Source organism: Numida meleagris, chromosome 3 (genome assembly GCF_002078875.1).
Source record: "Numida meleagris isolate 19003 breed g44 Domestic line chromosome 3, NumMel1.0, whole genome shotgun sequence".
Taxonomy (NCBI): Eukaryota; Metazoa; Chordata; class Aves; order Galliformes; family Numididae; genus Numida; species Numida meleagris.
Genome location: NC_034411.1, coordinates 57,145,058 through 57,162,993, shown reverse-complemented (window position 1 = coordinate 57,162,993; position 17,936 = coordinate 57,145,058). Strand labels below are relative to the sequence as shown.

At 37.6% G+C, this 17,936-nt stretch overlaps 1 protein-coding gene across 9 annotated transcripts in view; it reads right to left on the bottom strand.

Moving 5' to 3' along the window:
* Positions 1–17,936, bottom strand: part of EPB41L2 (erythrocyte membrane protein band 4.1 like 2) — a 105,117-nt gene extending 87,181 nt beyond the window's left edge. For all 9 annotated transcript variants that reach the window (XM_021390588.1, XM_021390578.1, XM_021390581.1 and 6 more), the window contains exons 1-2: positions 17,832–17,936; positions 14,943–15,025 (exon numbers count right to left, since the gene is read on the bottom strand). The gene's annotated coding sequence lies outside the window, so the exon portion shown is untranslated. The remainder of the gene's footprint in view (positions 1–14,942; positions 15,026–17,831) is intronic.

The window sequence follows — 17,936 nt, the reverse complement described above, 5'->3', positions numbered from 1 at the left end:
CATCTGTGTTTCTTCAAGTAAATAACAGGTGAACTAAACAGGCTGGGCTAAAGCACCTACCTCTTTCCTTCAAAGGAAAAAATACAAATACCCTGTTCATAGCTACGGTCAGTAATCACACCACAAAATCCAGAGGCTCATATGCAGTATTGCTGTTCTTTGTCTGAGATTAGTTGCCACTTTGGAAAGTGGCTTTTTGCAGCCAGCAAGACCATCATACAAATGAAAACATAAAGGGAAATCCAGATCTGCAGTTAAAATAGAACGCCATAACATTTTGTCATTACTTCAATAAGGAGTGCAACAAGGAATGGTCTTAGTTAAGTGCTCTGCACTTACCATTTCAACAGCCTGTTCAATATTTTTGCAGATTAAGTCTTTATAACCTTTATAGTATGAAAACAATATCCCTTTCCTGCTAATTAACATCAATTTACAAGAATGAACTATATTACTACTTGCTTTAAACTACATCATAGTAATGTACTTGTTGTCTTCACCTATAGCTACAACATGTTGTTAAATACTGAGTCCTCAAGAATAAGATTCAGAATCCCTAATTCAAGAGATAGCTACAGGTATCAAGACTACACAGAGAAAGTCTAGACTTATATGTTCAGGAAGCAGCATAGACACAGCAGAGATGCTAAGTTAGTCTTCAGACTTCACACTGGATGAAAGAGAAATACCTCTTTATCTTTAATGACTAAGCAGTATTCAAAACCCTGACCCTTATAGGATATGAAACACTTTGCATATGATGAATATAATTGAGTCTACAGAATACTCTGCAGTTATTTCAGCAGTCCTTCTGCTGGCAGCACTTCAGTGCTCTCTGAAGAAAAAAACACATTGTTCTATTAATCCAATTCTTCTGAAGGATAGAAAGTAGCTCCTATATGCACAGTAATCAGTTTTTCCTCTCTGCAGCTGCAGCTTTCCTTGTTGCAAACTTAAAAAGCTATATTTTACATCAAATTGCAGACTAACAGACATGAAATAGAGCTAAGAGTGCCCACAATTTGTTATCATCAGACTCCTCACAAGACAAGATATGAAAATAGGGGAATTTATGTCAGAAAAAATATAATTTCTTATTGGCTACGTATTTTAAAAAGGATGTCAGTAGGCAAGTTTCCACTTCACTTCAAGACAAATTTATCCTAAATATATTCCTAGTATTTGATGAATCTTACTGTCTTTAAAAAAAATCTGACTTAAACACAAACACACCACATTTTAATCAAAAACAGAAAATATATTTGACTGTAGCAATTAAGTCATTCAGAGTTTTCCTTACACATTTGTCTCCAGTATTCCCAAAGAATTAACTTGAAAAACAAGTTGTTCCTTTTAATATTAAAGATGCAATCAGAAATTTTACAGCAAGTTTAAAGAAAAATAGCGCTTAAAAATAAAAGTTGGAAGGATGCATAAAGTTCCATGATCTGGTACTCTTCATTCCACAAAAGGATGATAAAACGCATCTGAATTTTTAACACATTCTATTTACAGAAGGAACAGTTCTGTAAATTGAATATTCTTGAAAAAACTTCAGAACTGTATTCTATTCAACTAATTTAGGAAATGAACAAGACCACTTTAACACAGTATGAGTATTTTACACAACACTTTAGAAACCTGAATACATTAGTTTACATAAAAATAACCTGTCTTTATAGCTATTATCCAGACTTCTAAAGCCCTCAGCATTTTTAAATTCACAACGTGGAGTTTTTAGAAACTGCTTAAGAGGTACCAAACTCTCCTGAAAACTCTCCTAAAAACCAAAAGGATCTTGGACATCCAGTCCTTCCCTCTGAATCTTTCCCATACAGGTCTACCAGCACTTTACCCTGGCTGGCACAGGCTGTCCAGAGAAGCTGTGGATGCCCCATCCTTGAAAGTGTTCAAGGCCCGGTTGAACGAGGCTTTGGGCAGCCTGAGCTCATAGGTGGCAACCCAGTCCACATCAGGGAGTTGGAATTGGGTGGGCTTTAAAGCTCTCTTCCAACCCAAACCATTCTAAAATCCTATGATTCTTTTGTTCAAACTTCAGAAGTTTTATTTGCTTTAAAATATCTAATCAACTTTAATAGTACATTCATCACTATAACACAAAGTCAAAACAGAAAAATTTTTTTTATGTTTAACTGCATTTTCATCCCTGATCTTGTCAAATGTTATTTTTAATAAGTTATAAATATGCATCTGACCACTGAAAACCGAAGTTCATGGCACAATGTTTGGCCCCATAGAAGTTTTAGGCATATGATTAGTATTTTTGTGAAAAGAATAAGGATATATTTTGCATTTGATAAGCAAGAAAAGACTGCATACAAAATTTCTGGAATGCTTGTGTAGGCAATGTCATTTGTATTTCTGGAGGCTGGTGCACTCAAACAATGGTTTATAGAGTGTCTTTCAGACACAATTTGATTGCAGACGACTGGTTCCATTGCAACTGGCCTGGAACATGCTCAAATTTAAGTAAATATTCACAGGATATTCAACTAGGATCCACAGAGGTTTATTACCCCCAAAACCATCTTCTTGACTCCTCCAGCTGTTCCTTACCCTCTCTCCTCTGTGCACTAGAAACAGAAAAAGAACCAAGGAAACCAAGTAGTATCCATCCCCACAGAACCTTCTCTTTGGCTGCAGGCGGGCACTGGGATTTATAATCCAAACTGTCTGGGACACAGGCTGCTGCTAGTGTTGCCTGCAATGTTGGCAAACTGTTAAAGTTACAAACAGAGAAGTAAGTGCCAAAGTATGTACTCCTGCTTGCCAAACATACAATCTCGATGCATACTTCCTGATAGGAAACCAATTTAATAAATATGGGACAGTTTCCTCTTCCCTTCACTTCAAAACTGTCTTCTTTCCCACACACTTAAAGCCAGAGAATAAATCACACAGCTTTCATGCTTACAAGAAGCTCAGTTAGTTCTCTGCATGGAACACTCGCTTCATCTGACCAATCACATTCCATAGTTTCTTACTAACTCAGATAACCACCCCCAGGCCTTGGTTCCTAAAGAGTCTTTGTCTCCCACTGTTCATGAAACACTCACAAACACATTTGACAGCTAAGTTTATTTGGTGAATAAGGACAGCCCCAGCTGTTGCCTGGTTCACTCTGCTTTGTGGGCTATTAGTAGGCCCTCTCTTGGTCAAGAAGAGTAAAGAAATACCTGTGAAGGACTGAGTTTTGTACTTGAGTCACAGTATGCACTTAGTTTGCTATAAGCTTTCTCTTCCCAGAGATTTTAACTAAATAACTGGATACATGCAGAATGGTGAACTTCTTCTAATGCTCGAAAAGATAACAAAGGCAGTCAGTAAAACACAAGGTTCTAGGAACCAAACAGCATGCAGCATTGTAGCATAGTCCTGAGGCACTTTTCTTCATTACCATGTCATGGCAGTGTTCTAGTAAATAATCTAATGTCTTACGAGCAACACTCAAATTCTAGACAAACTACACCTGAGATTTCAAAAAGAAAACACTTAAGGAAATCCTAAAGGTAAGTAACAGTAAATTCAAAAATCTTATTGAAGAACAAGTATGAAGGAGATATTAATAGCTATGTTAAAATGCTGAATTAAAAATGAATTAACATATTAAGAAAATTTCTTAAAATAATTAACAGGCTTCTGGAGAAAAACAGTTGACTACTAGGTCTAACAGAATATTTGTCCACATACTGAAACATGCACAGCTTAAGTATTACTAAGGTAATGATCATGAGTGCATTTTCCCTAACTTGCAACATCCTTCTACTGTGAACACCTTCTCCTACTAGGGAAAAAGGAGGAAATAAGACTTCTTAGTCATGTCAAGCTGTCACAGATTTCAGTTGCTAAATAAGATATATTCTGCTGAGTAAACTTAAAAGCTCACAGGAGTCAACAATGCACAAAGTTCACACAGCAGCAATAGTCGCCTGACAGCAAAATTTGCAGTCCGCAAATTCTCAGCTTTAATAAAAGCATAGCCATTATTGGAGGAAAAAACAGGCAAATGGATAAACGATTTCACTGAAGGGAAAAAGTGGTAAAGTAATTCAGAAATTTCAGCTGAAATTGGAAAAATTTATGTCTCCCAGTCCATAACTGCCCTAAGTTTAACAATTGTGCTTCACATGCAGAGTTTAAACTCCACCTGACATCTGCTCAAGACATACCTGTACGAATGATGATCAAAGTAAAACAAAAGAGAAGAAATCTCCTGCCTTTGCTTTAGAAGCAAAGTTGTGTAAGTTCTTATTTTGAACCACTGATTTACAAGTTTTGAGCTAGGTAAACTTTGTATGCACATTACATGCACACACACACAAGCAGACTTCGTTTTCTGCACTGGTTCTCTTTTGACTAATCCTTCCCTACCCTATTACTACCATCTGTAATATCTTACACAAAACCTGCAAGATGGACTTTAGAACCAAATATAAACTCTATGTTCTTATAAGGAGTGCCAAGGTAATCATTGGCAAAATGTACACAGACCATACAAGGCAGAGAATTAAAGAAAATCGTAGGACCCTCTCCCATTCCTAACAGATATCTCTGGATTCTCTGTACATTGTTTTCTGGCACATAACAATTTGCAGGTCCATTCAGCTTAATTGCTCTTTTAGAGAACAGATATAGACCTACTGAAGCAAGCCCAGCAAAGACAGTTAAGAGGCCTGAAGCATCTGACACATAGAAGAGGCTGAAAAAGCTGGATTGCTTAGCCAGGGAATGCCCTGAACCTTCTCAGAGAATCTTACTATAATGTATTGCTATTTGATATGGTTAATAAAGGAAACAGATCCAGGATCTGCTCAGTCATACCGAGTGAAAAAAAAAACAAGACAATGGGCACTTTTTCTTTCCCCTAAACTTTGACAGTCATCATAGACTGAGAACAGGATGCCAAGAAAAGTTGTGCAGACTTTTTCCATCAGAAATATTCAAAATCTTAGTGGAAAAGTGTCTGTGACCCCACGTTGAACAGGAAGGAAGGTTGGACTGAACAATATCCAGCGGTCTCTTCCAGTTCCAATGATTCTATAATTCCTGGCACAAATAAAAATGACTAATCCTGTTCTCCAAGGAAAGCAAAAAAGGAATATGTAAAGTCAATAAATGAATGCTTTTATGTTCTCCTAAGACACATGCCAAGTCTGCCACAAAAATAAAATTAGAATCCCTACCTCAAAGCAGCTAATAACCTAATCAAACTGAGACCATGATACCTCAATCATCATCATATTCTGCTTTTATCACATTATTAAACTTATTAGAAAATTACTGAGAAGAAGTTTAGAGAAACAAACCTAACTATAAAAACTTCAGCTGATATTAGAGAGAGAGGCTCTCCAAATCCAGTTTATTCAGCTTGAATGACTCATCCTGAGTTTTGTCTTCTGGCTTTCCTCCTCATCCCACCACTGTTACACTCAAAACACATAGTAATTTGTGCATTTAACCCAGGAATCTTCTGAACTCAAACATGCAGACAGGCAACCATAAGAGCAAGAACAGAAGGCTGTGAAGCTCTGATTGCTGCAAGTGTTGAACTGATAATGCAAAGAGAAATGTATAAAAATTACACCCTTGAGATGCTAGTTTGATAGCTTTGGCTAAACATTTGTAATGCTTTTTGCAAATATATGAACTGAGTTAGTTCACACTGATTATCAATGTACCACAACTGTTGCAGCTAAGAAGACTTCAGACAGTCATTCTGGTATTTTGGCAGCAATTCCTCAGACTACAAACAACCCATGGCCTAATTTCTATCCTACCCCTGTCACAAGGGCAAGGGAATTTGTTGCAGTTTACTTTATTGGGCATGGTGTCATGCGAGACCAGAAGTATGGATCATAACCACTACGTATGAAAACAAGAAAGTGTCATATTCTGAATCAAAAGGTGACCTTTACTCACAGCTGGGCAGCCCATTAACTTCCAATCTGAGCGCAAACAGGCAGTTTAAAAACTGCAACAATAATTTAGGCACAGGTGCACGTTCACAGGTAGACAGTGTAAGCACTTTAGTCCTGCTCAGGGGACTGAGTATACCAACTTCTAGATATTTTAATCTTGAACATACAAAGTTCCATAGGCTATGCTGGAAGTTTTTATTATAAATCACTTCCGAGAAGTTCATTTGAAGCCTGTGTAGATCTTAAGTTTTTAAATTCAGTTTGTTGCCTTAGTAAATGAACAAGAGTTTCAAACAAAATTCTCTTGACTTTCCATGAGGAAGAGAGAAAAAGTAGAGTCTTTGGCATCCTATTACAAGAACTCAGCAGATCTGATTTAGGACACTCATAATGGCATCTCAACCTTTTCTGAAAGGTCAGGAGATGCCTCATATTTAATGACACTCTACTATCCTAATGCTTATGTAAGCTACAGAAAAAAAAATGATAAAATAGTTGTAACACCAGAGAAAACATACCAAAAATCTCTTTAATGCATCAGTCTTTGCATTTATGTGAGGGGGGAAAAAAAAAGAATCATGGTTTTCACAAGAAGAAATCCCTCCCTAGAAAGCTGCCTTCTACCTGCATGTCAGCTGCTGTATTTCAACATCCTTCCACATGAACTGCTGCTAGGGATTTTATCAAGTCACTAAACCATTTTGATGAGACAACTTCCTTAAACTGAGAAGTCAGACAGCTTAAGGTATGATAAGAAGAAAGATTAGTTCTGCTAGTTAACACTCTTGTTTTTTCTTCTTATACATAGATGCTCCAAAAATAACACCTCCTTTTTATTTCCATGCAAACTACAACAGATGGAAAGAGCACAATAACACCAGTTAATAGAGAACATTCTCATCTATAAAACACTAACTTTCAACATAGTCACCACTGTTAGTTATGCATTTTCACCAGGGATGAACAAGAGCCTGCATGCTGAGCTTGTAAAAATACATACTAGCGGAGGTGACCCAATGCTGCTGCTATTGAAATATACCATCCACCACCACACTGTGCTCACATCCACTCTTTGGTTTCCATCAACATTCAACAAGCATCAATGAATGTCAGCAGGTGCTTTTTTCTTCCCCACATGGAGGAATTCAGTGACACAGCTTTGTTTCAAACACGCTTCCATGTCAGACATCATTCTGTCAGACTGCTCCTCTGCTGCCATCTGTCACATGACGACAACACGTAACAGAATATCGGTGGGAAGGTTCAACCTCTACTGCCATACCACCAACATCCACCTCTGATGCCACAGGCCAAGATCATAAAGTAGGAGGCATTACTTTTGAAGCAGTCCTTGTACGTTCTTTAAGTCAACAGCAACAGTGAGCAAAGATGTTTCCTAACTGATCTAGCAGCATCTATCCAGGAGATATAAGTGACTGGAGAACAGAGGGGATGGAGCAGGGCAAGTGGAAGCCATACAACTTTACATCTCTTCATATCTCTTACTTCCACCCTAAAAGTCACACTCTTTTAGCATGGCAGTCAGAAATGGAAAACTAGTGGAAGTCTATGCTATCACTATACCTTACGCAGCAGCAAGTAACAGACGAATTTTGAGGAACAAAGCAAAAACATCAGACTTGCACTCTAAAACCTGCAAGTGCATTTAGAAGAACGGTATCAAACCAACAAAGCATACAAATGATTCGAACAAGTAATTACAACCAAATCAGGAGATCAAACTATAGAACCAAATATAGTACACATGTTCTCTGGGTTGAAAAGCACTGAGCTGCTGAGAAACCTCTCAGAATATTTTAGCCCTTTACAGAATTGCCAGCCCTGCAGGGTATAGGCATCAAAAACAGTTTTGTCATGTGAACAACTGCTTACTCTTGAGAAGTAAGTGTAGCCTATGGCAGTGCTTTCCAAGCAAGACGACAGGTCAGTAAATTGCAAGGAGAACATACCTCTAAAGATAACAAGGCATCTCCCTTTCTTCTAGTAAGATAAAGGGAACAACAACTGTTTTGAAAACAGAAGGTTAGAAGCATTGGACTGGAGCACATTCATCTTCACTTGATGTTGCAAGAGAAGAATCTTAATTGTCATCTTGTTGATTTAAGGCCTACTTTAGATCATCTCATTTACAGCAATATTATGTTGCCTATTTTGAAACAAAGAATTCAGAGCTGGCTGCTACAATTTCAGACCTGAAAGCAACCACCTTCAGGTAAAGCAACAAGCAGCCTTTCATTCTTGAGTAGTGTAGCATTTGAAATTCCCAGCTGTGGATCAAGTAACAAATTGTTGCTCACAGCAGAGACAAAAAGTTATGCATACCTTTGTGGTACATAACCATCAGGTCACTGAACTCATTACAAGGGTTTCTTTAGCTACAACTAGAAGAGAAAAAGTTGTCTTGAGTTCTTCGGTTGCTCTGGACTTTGCAAACAGTAATGTTTACTTCAGAGTTAACAGAAAGGGTGACAAAAGAAAAAAAGACTAGAGAACAAAGGAAAATGAAGTGGGGGGAAAAGAGGGTTATAAAAGGCTTGGAGCTGAAAGGATGAAGGGGAGAGAAAATACAGAGAACCACACCTTTGGAGGATAAGGTGAAATGGAGGGACAGAAATTCAACTCAGAACACCACACCTACTGCTGCAAATAAAAGACCAGCTTCAGCTACTTAAAGACCTCCTGCATAACCTCTATATACACTACAGATATTCATCCTCCTACTTATTCTTATTAAGGCCTTATTCTTATTTTCAAGGTCCCCTGATAGGAAGACCACAGTACTTGAACCATCCAAGGACACTGGTATCACTACTTGAAGCACAAATTCAGTATTGACTAAAATATACAATTCAGTTAGCCGGCAAATTTGCTGTTTCGATGTTTTCATATGCAAGAAAGATAATGATTAAAACTACAGAAGAGACACTCTACACATTAAGCACATCACATCAGACTTACAGGAGCAATGAATTCTAGTCAGGAGTGTCTCAAGCAACTCCAGCTCCAACTCATTTCTATAGGAGGATGCTTCCCTCTGTGCCAATGTAGTTCATTCATCATTTCAGACTGATAACGCACAGAAAAAATAATGCTTAAAGGAAGAAGTCTGCAATTTTATTCTACGCTGCTGAGAAGTAGGAATAATTACAACTTTAAGCCTCAAAAAAAACCCACAGCAAAACATGGTTGGTCTTCTTATACAAAATAGAAGATTTACTGTTTAAACAACATCAAACAAACAACTAGAGAACTGATGTGTAGAGTTTCCATTACAGCAGCATCTTGCTGTTTTAATATTTAGTACTCATGAAGCTTTGTTTTGACAGGCAAAGTTATTTCATGGTTCTGTTTCTCCTACATTTTACAAAAAAACACCAAAACATATACTGCAAAAGAAGTCTTCCAACTTTGTAGAGAAATCAAGTAAACATAGTTTGGTTGTGTGGAAAAGTTCAAAACACCAGAACACCAAGAAACCTAAATGAGAGAAATTCCACACAATTATTCAAGTACCAGTTACATTCTTCAACTACCAGAGAACAACTTCTAACTGAACACGTCTAGGAAAAAGCCCCACAGAAAACCAAACGCATGAAATTAGACATTCTTACATCTGTGTAACAAAATCTGGCATCTTTAAGAGTAATATCATGAAATACCCTTGCAATGCCTAAGCATTTAGAAGCCCTCCACCCCAAATCAGGATGAGCTACTTTCAAGAATCAAAGTAGCATCTGATAGCAGGCTAACGCACTCACCACACAGCGCTGTCCCACTCTCTTGCACTAGTTCCTGATAATTAATCCCTGCTCTAACTGTTAGCATTGACCAAAATACTGCTACCTCAACCTTGAAGTAGTAGTTCATCAAAAGCACAGTCCAATATTGTAAGAATTGCGTCAGAGCAGGGCGTATTGACCTCTAATATGAATATGCTAAGTATTAAAAAAAAGTATATGTATAAAGCTTCCTATAACTTCTATAACAAGTTCTTAAATCAATACCAGCTTCACATTAAACAGACTACCTTTAAATTCTTAAATACAAACATTAATTAGCCATCTCCTACAATGGTGACTCATGAAATACACAAAATATACAGTATGTTAATAAGATAACTTTTCTTAAGTTCCTGTTCACTGTGAACTCCAGGTAATTTGTCCACCCTACATCTCGACAACTTTTTTCCCCCACTACAGTTGCTCCTGAATAACCAACTTCATGAAACCCTGAGCCCTGATATTTCTCTCAAAGTTTCAAAAAGTGAATCTCAAAGAACAGTGCCTGCTAGAAACCAGTAGCCAGGAACAGCTCTAGTCCTCACTTCACTTCACTGTAGCTCTAGATGAAGCTAAGTGGTTTTTGTTTGTTCGTTTTAAGCAAAGAAAAAAAGTTGCATTAAATAGGATCTCAGAGAATGTAAACATTAAGTTCCTTAAATTTGAATTGCTATCAGAATGACAGGCCTTTTTACTATGAAACATCTACAGACACATTACCAGAGTTATCTGAAACAAAGCTTCAGTCAAGAAAAAAAGTGAAAATCAGCCAGAGGAAAGGAGCATTCTTCCAGAAGTGCCCATGCTTTTACCTTCTTGACATAACTAAAGGTCAGAATATACCCATTTTTAGTGTCTTGCACAGGAAAATTAACTGCTTATATACTGATCCTTCTGGCCAGCACTGCCCACTATTAACCTTGGGAACTGTACAAATAAAAACCCACTTAGAATTTGAAAACTAGCACTTACAGAAAAGTCTCTTTAAGGTAACTACATAAATGGAGTCAAACATTTAACAAAACAAAATAAAAAACCGACTCATTTTTAAAAGCAGTCATCCTTGTGAGCTTTTGAACTGAAAGAATTCATGCATTTTCAGTGAGTACCCTTTGCAAGCAAAATCATTCAGAAGTAAAAGAAAGCAGATTGATTTTAACTTCAATAACTTGACATTTTAAATTATAACATACTAGTCTTTTCTTAATTTAAAAGCACATTTTTGCCAGGCAAATTGATCTTCTCAATCAACATTTTATATAAATACTGATGTTTCAAGTGAGACAATTAGGGCTCAGTAACAGCGACTAAGAAGTTCAGCAAACATCAACTGTTTCCACATGGTCCCATTCCTAATTTTTGATACCGCACAAGATACATCCTGCCCTTTATCTAAGGCGCACTGTAAATGGCTCCAACAGGTGGGGAATCCTACAGTACTCCAGCCATCTTCATAGCAGCCATTGCCTGATAATGGAAAGAAAACCTAAGAACTACGGAAAACTGAACAAAAGGTCTGAAAGACTCAAAGAAGCTGACTTAATAAAATTAACAAATTGCTTAAGTGAATCTGCTGCCAACACAAACATTTTTTCACATAGCCTTTCAAAAAAAAAATCCATTCACAAGCAGTAAGTGAAAACACTTCTCATTCTTAGCACAATACTCAAAATCTCATGATGTCTCAAGAGCTAAATCACTTAAGATTTCCACAAGTCAGCACAGCAAGATATACTTGAGCTAACATATGTTTATTTGCCATTAGAGTTTCTTTAGGCATTCTAAAATACAAGCAGCAGAAAGTCATGATACATATGGAGACCAGAACTAAAGCAGCCTCTGGCACCATCCTTTGTATATAAGCTCTTCCTTCAGACAGATTTGTCTCACATTTAATACCTGGCCTCTAGCTGAGACTGATTCTGTCAGAATTACTGAGCTTGCAGTGGTAGAAGGATGAAAGTAAGATGTGCAGTTATACACCTTTAAGTTAACTTGCTAAAACAAGCATGGATGTGCAGTGCTAATAAGTTTCTGGCTTTAGCCCAATCAGTACAATTCAAGATGCAGTATCAAGTTACCTGTTACACATCATTTCTTAAAACTTGATATTCAGTTCATCACATTGACTCTCTCTCCAAGTCAAAACATTGCACTTTACTACCCTGCTTCACAGTTAGATTTCATTTACTATTTGTATTAAGTTTTCAGGAATAAATCCCTCTAGCACTGTAAGCCCTTCTGCAGAGCCTTTTTTTTTTTTAAATGGAGAAAGCACCTTTTTTACCAAGTGTTTTCTCATCTTCAACACAACAGGGTAGTGTCATTCCTGCTACAGTACAAGAACAAAATGCAGGTAATAATGTCGACTTTTGCACACATACCCTACCCTCCCTCCGCCCTCTCCCCTCCCCCCCCACAGGATTTTTCCTGAAGTATTCACTCTATGTTTTAGGTTATTATTCTGCAGTTATTCCGTGAAACTTAAATAACGTCTTACTTTCTGGAATGACACAACACTAAGTTCAACCATAACAAAAAAAGTAATATTTTAGCATGGCTAGATGTTTCACCTTTTCTACAGAATGGAATCCTGAAATAAAGATTGAGTATGAATCTCAAATACGTGTTTTTCTCTTCAAACTGAAAATACGTCAAAGCTTGGAAACACATCCTCCAACACATAAAGAAGAAAGCATTCTCTGAAAGCAAGTCAAAACACCCAACAGCTTAAGTTAATTAGCATGAGAGAATTAGAGGTCCACAGAAGGTTTAATACTAAAATCATTTGCAACTTTTTTTTTTAAAAAGGGAGTGGATGAAACAGTAGTATTGACACGTAGGAACCTCAGACTTGACCCAAGCAGCTGCCTTGGACCATTATGCAGCTAACCTCTTGTCAAAGATTACTGCAGTACAGTGGCACTGACTAGAAAGGGGACAAAGCAGCCTTAAGACCAAACAGTAACTTAACCGTAAAGTTTGTGCTAAGATCTTCTTTGTGGCTTCAGCCCAGCTCCCCCTCCAGACAAGGGATTTGCTTCAGATTCACGGTCCAGTAATGCAACATCCTACCAGGAAAAGGACTCAAAACACTATACACGAAGTATCCAGTCCCCTAAGAGAAGATCAATCATACGCAGGCTTAATATTTTGCCATATTTTTAATTGAAAGACAACAGAACAGCAACACTTACAGCATTATCTAAGTAAAGCTTTGAAAGGAAGCAAAGGAGAAGATAAAGGGCAAAAAAGAAATCATCTTTCGAAGGAAACAAATACCTAATTTCCAAGCAGTGTCTAAAAAGTAGAAAACACTGTATTTGAAAACTGAACACAGAATTTCAGATCCTAAACTGAAATTTTCATACAGAAATGATTTTGCTGTGTTTTTTGTATTTGCAAGATAAAGTCCATATATTCTAAAATATTTCATTAATGAATGCTTGCTCTTATAAGTAACTGAAAGCAGTAAGTTTTTGAATATATGTGAAACTAGTGCTTTTTTCTTTATAATCAGATTCAATGTTGTTTTAATTTTAAGAAGGATACATGCTGAGTCAAGAGTCGGAGTGTAAAGGTCCCCCTATTATCCAATTCAGAAGCTTGCAAGAAGAATATCTATTTTAAATCCCATACACAGGATAACAGAGCATTTCAAATTGGAAAAAGCTGTTGTAGTTTTCCATTGTGGTAAGAGATCACATCATGCATTTTAAATATGCACTAAAGAATGTTATTAAAAATACAAAAACTATGTTTTTAAAATGTTGTAGTCAAATTCTTATCCGGGCCCCTAAAAAGAATACCACATTTATACCCTATACTTCTTAGGCCACAGTAATGGCATAGCCATAATTTACAGTAAAATCTAGTGTTACATTTAGCTGTACAACACTACTAATTACAGGGCAATTTCAACAATAAATATTTGGTTACACTCTGCTTTGTCATCAGCACAAGTAATTTAGCTGAAATTGATCTTTCAGAGAATCCAAACTTTTCTTTTAGAGACTATTTTTATTTTCTGGAAACTGAAAATCTTTTCTTATAGAGCATTTCTCTTGAAATAGTGCTTTGCAAACAGAAAACCACATAGACAATGTCAGAAGCAAAAGAGAAGATTCAAACCTAGAGCAGCAAGGCAATTCATAGTTCCTTTTAAATTGTCCTTAGCTAACCCTACTTTGCTACTCAATGCCACAGTCTAACAGTGACCTTACAGAGCACACAGGCTGCATTGCTTAATAACAATTAAGTAAATTAAAGACAAGTTTCATCACACCATTCTTCAGAAAAAATCCAGGGAAAGAATAAAGACACTGAAGAATGAGCACCACTGTAGCTATTATACCAAGTAAAACACTCAGCCCCACACTGACAAAAGCCTCTAGTTTTACTGAAATCCTCCTGCAATGCTCCTTCACAAGGTCTCTGAAGAGCCAAGCTACTGCTTGGAACAGCAGTATCTTACTTCCATTAGAATGAAAACAAACAAACCAAAATAAGAACATCTACCTGCTTCTAAGAATATTCAGTGACAGTCAATCAGTATTTACACAAGAGATCAACTTAACAAGTCAGGCCTTCAGTGCATCTCACACACTTAAGTCCAGCTACTATCTGTTACAACCCCCAAAGGAAGCTGTGATGTGCAGAGCAGAGGGTAGGCATCTGAACTTCTCCAACAACCTTGTAAAGGCTCCCTACAATCAAGTGATCTACTCTGATAAGAAAGAGAAAAGATCAAGACCCATAATTCCTCCAAAACTAGGGTAAAAACGCAGTGCACAGAACAGAATGGCTATTTTTGGTTACTCTATAGTAGGTAATCAATGTTCTGTTGATATGACTTACACATATCCTGTAAATCTTTACAATGCACTCACACACACACTGAACATTAATGTGGAAATCAGTCACTAGTAAAATTACTTTCACACAACAGTTTATACCACAAACACTGTAATTAAGAAATCAATCTTTGCTAGAAGAAAAAATACTCTCCGTATCATTAATATGCGGCTTCCTGTGAAACATTATAAACTGTTGAATGTGGCAGTTCTAAGTTTTACACATTAAAAGCAAACATGTTTATAAAAAGTTTGAACAGCCCACAGAGCTTCTGTTATTCAGTATGTTCTTTTTTTACACGGATAATTTCCTGGTAATAGAAATAAAAACAACAAAAGTCACAAGTTACCTTTAATGCCAATGAAAGTCTTGAAGACTAGTAGAACACAATCCAACTATGACAACTGGATAACAGACCGATGTCTTCGTGATCTATAACAGAATACGGAATTAAATCTCTAGTCAGATTACACCAACCATATCCCCATCAATCAACTGATTTGGAAAACCAGAAGAGTGAAGTTGTGCTTAAATGAGAAATATCTTTTCAAAACATCAACACTCTGCAAATACTAAGGAGGTGAAAACCACAAATTTAACTTGCAGTTTCACTTTTAAAATCTCTTAAAAAAATGCATAGATGCTTGGCATCTTAACTCTTGAAGAGAAAAAGACACTTTTTCTACTCAGAAAGACAGAAATAACCTCTCATGCTGCAGTTTGACTACTTATGCAATCCAGACCATAACACAATCACACACCCCCATGTTCCCCTTTCTTGCTTCCATCCTTTTCTTTATGTCTAGTATACAATGAGCAACTTTCCAGCACTGCTTTTCTTGGGCTCATTCTGCTTGTTATAAGGAAGAAAACCCACCTTTCCCTCTTTGTCTCCCCCCAGCAACATAAGATCAGCTCCAGAATGAAACTATAATTTAAATTAGTGCATCTTTTTTTCTAGAAAGCCCTTATTTTATTTTAAAAATACCTACAAACAGCATATACACTATATAAGACAGTCTCTGATAACAGTTTTTACCCTACTGAAATCTACAAGTGATGAACTAAGATGTATCGGTCTTGCCTTCTTTTAATAATCAGAGTAATATTGTGTACTACAGATAAGAAGCATAAACTGTTTTGATTTTCTTTCTAGCCAGTGAACCCTTTCACAGCCACAATATCCACGCTCACCCACATTACAGTGCACCACCTATCTCTGGTGATAGTGACAGGGCTCAAGGGAAAGGCGTGGAGTTGTGTCGGGGTCTGGGGTCAGGCTAGGTGTTACAAAAAGGTTCTTCACCAGAGGGCAATGGGCATGGCACAGGCCACCCAGGCCAGTGGGCACAGCCCCAGGTGCTGGAGTTGATGAAGCATTTGGACACTGCTCTCAGAAACACAATTTGACTTTTGGGTGGTCCTGTGTAGAGCTCAGAGTTGGACTTGATGATCCTTGTAAGTCTCTTCCAACTCAGGACAGTCTGTGTTTCTATGACCTATCATTCTTCTATTTTGTTTCTTCCCCTTTTAATAGTTGAATAGACTGACACATTTCCTAGTTCTTATAACTGGAAATAATTTGAAGAGTTACATAGAAAAATGATACTGTAAGAGTAATATCTCACTGACAAAAGTAGAAGCAGAATTCAAAAAAAAATGGAATCCTGTAAGGACCAAATACAGAATAGAAAGATATTACCTTGTCACATTTTATATGCCATTTACAAATCTAGTCTGATATTTTTTGAATAAGAACTTAAAGAAATCTTTCGTTTAAGTGATTATTAATTACAACCCACAACACCTCCTTTTAATGTCTTTAAACATGCCCAGAACACTTTCCTGTTCTCCTCCAATGACCAATGCTCCTCATCTTTAAGTATACAACTCAGGAAGGGGCCACATGAAAAATGCACATTTTTGCCTACATCTCCACATTAAATGACTCAAACCATACTGAATGCAGTAATTAATACAGTTATTCCTCAGGTTACATCCCCAAATGAGAGTGAGATAAGCCTACAGTATTGCCACTGAGATCCCAGTAAGACACCAACAGGTCAGATTGTTTTCAGAGTGCGACCATTATTTGCTCCTACCATTAGAGCCATAACAAGAAGTGGTAATAAAAATGAAATTTCTTATGGATTAACTGCAATTGCTGAAGTCTTATCAAATCAGAGGTGGAACAAGAAGTGTATTTCTGAAGAGATGAAACTTGTAAGTCTATCCCACACGGCACTAGCTGTTAAGTCTGAATTTTTCCCTCTTCTCTGCTTTCAAAGTGTACACACAGAATATGTACTTCCGAAAGTCCTGTCTAGACCATTATAAGCCGCATTATTACAGTGCCAAATACTCTGCCATGGGCACAAGCTCTCGATACAAGCTCCGAGATCCACAGCTTCTGAAAACCAGGAAGGAAAGGCCTATTCTAAGCTCAAAGGGAACTCAACTCAGCAGAAAGCTGTAATTCATGCAAGAGAGCAGCTCAACTTCTCACCATAGAGAAAACAGCACAGTAAGCAGAAATGGAAACGTTGGAAGGAGGAGAGCAGCAGCTGAAGCAGAACACTTCAGCTGAATACCCTTTCATCACGGCCATTCCTATGTAACATGGGGTGGCACGAGGTAGGGTCTGCCCAGCAACAGGTTGGCCCTGGAGTTTAAGGACCGAGTTCATCTCTTGCTCAAAACTTTAAAATTTCATGCCAAAGGATGCAGCTGTACTTTCTGAATATTTCCTATTACAGAAATACTTCATCATTTCAAACTCTCTGGGTCTGGAAATACACAAACCTATGAGAATTTCCTGAAGGCTGCTGTGCAGAGCTATGGGCATATAGCATTACTAACACACTGGTAGCACACATGCTAGCAGACAAGAAAATGAGGCAGTAAACCTAAGAAAAGCACTACATGTCAATGAAAAAGCTATAAATGACATGTTTTTAATTAAGAATGGGTCTTGGGCAGCTCTACGAGAAGCAAAGCCATTCTAATTGAGCTGTTTACTATCCATTCCCATTATCAAAGTACCTCAACATTGCTTTACTCACTGGTCGGCTACAGCTTGTTCCCAACCAGTGGTTTCATTTCAGAAGCTGTTTCTGGAAATTATCTCCATTAAGATGACAAAAATCTCAAACCACCTCCTTTTCCAGACCTCCTTTACCTCTCAGCAGTCATTTACAGAGTAATCGTTCCTATGCCCGTTCCAGCCATACACACTGACCCCTTCATTTCCACACCCGGCGTTCACACTACGTGCAGTCCTCGCTGTGTGGGAGCGCAACTAATGGAGATGAGGACACATCTGGAGACGACGACCCCCCCCCCC